Source organism: Triticum dicoccoides, chromosome 4A, assembly GCF_002162155.2.
Source record: "Triticum dicoccoides isolate Atlit2015 ecotype Zavitan chromosome 4A, WEW_v2.0, whole genome shotgun sequence".
Lineage (NCBI taxonomy): Eukaryota > Viridiplantae > Streptophyta > Magnoliopsida > Poales > Poaceae > Triticum > Triticum dicoccoides.
In genome coordinates, this window is record NC_041386.1 from 665,976,953 (window position 1) to 665,978,403 (window position 1,451).

The following is a 1,451-nucleotide window of genomic DNA, read 5'->3' on the forward strand; positions in this document are numbered from 1 at the left end:
TCATGAACCGGGACTAAAGGGTCGGTACTAATGCCCTGACCCCTTTAGTCCCGGTTCAATCCAGAACCGGGACAGAAGGGCCTCCACGTGGCCTGTCCCCTGAGCCCAGGCAGGAGGGCCTTTGGTCCCGGTTGGTGGCACCAACCGGGACCAATAGGCATCCACGCGTCAGTGTTTATGTGGCTGTGGTTTTTGTTTTTTTTTTTTGAAAGGGGGGGGTTTGGGGGGTTTTGGGGGGTTAATTTAGGTGTTTCATATATTGTGCTATAGCTAGCTAATTAATAGAGAGAAGTGTCCTCTCTTTTGTCCGTGCTTGGTCGACGCTACGTACCATACATACATACTTATAGAGAGGACTAGCTAGACACGCTAGCTAGCTAGTAAGCAAACAGAAGATCGTCATGAACATATATGCATACAAAGAGAAGTGATATCGACCACCTCTCCTTCTCCGAGAGATTGGTCGAACAAACAAGTTCTCGTATATCTATCCGACACTACCGGCTACATATATACAATAATTATCTTTTACAAATATATAATCTCCTAAAATACGGACGCGTGGTCCACATAGTATTCTCCGTCTTCAGTGATCACGTGGTCAAGAAAGAATGCCGCCAATTCCTCTTGAATTTCTCGCATGCGATCTGGTGCTAGGTGTTCATCCCGCATCCGAAGCATCTAATTTTAAGAAGGGGGTCAATACATATATATATATATATATATATATATATATATATATATGAATGAATGAAACTCAACACAAATGATGGTAATAAAATAAAATTGTGAATATTGTTATTTACGCACTTCATCCGGAGGGCTAGAAAAAAGAACAAAGACGAGAAACATCGAGAGGGCATCACTTCCTTCTGCGATTATGTCCCTCAACAACGCTTCTTGTGCTTCGTCTCGGAGGTTGTCCATAGTTTCTACAAATATTTACAACATGGCAATTATTATTCAAACATGACAGATATGGATATATTAGTGGCAAACGTAGAACTAGCTAGCTAATCACAATAAGGAATCATATTAGTGGCCTCGACGCTGCTTCTCTAGAGTTTGGGGTGGCCTCGACAACGCTTCAAGGGTTAGGGGGTGGCCTCGAGAACGCTTCAAGCTAGGAGGGGGTAATATCGACCCCCCCCCCCACGTGTTGAAGCTATCGGGAGGGGATCGACGTTGAACAGTACATCTATGTCCCACAAGTGACGTGGGCATCGACGCCCACAAGCTATTGGATTTCTTCAATACTTTGACACTATAGGAACCCTCAACCCTGAAACCTTCGACCCTTGACCCCTTAACGACCCTCGACCCTCTACCCTAGTTCCCGACCCTCGACCCCTCGGCGATCCTCGACACCCTCGTTATATCGACAACGACGCAACATACATATACATGGGAAAATAATGTTATCGGGGAGGGGGTATCGGTACCCCCCCCCC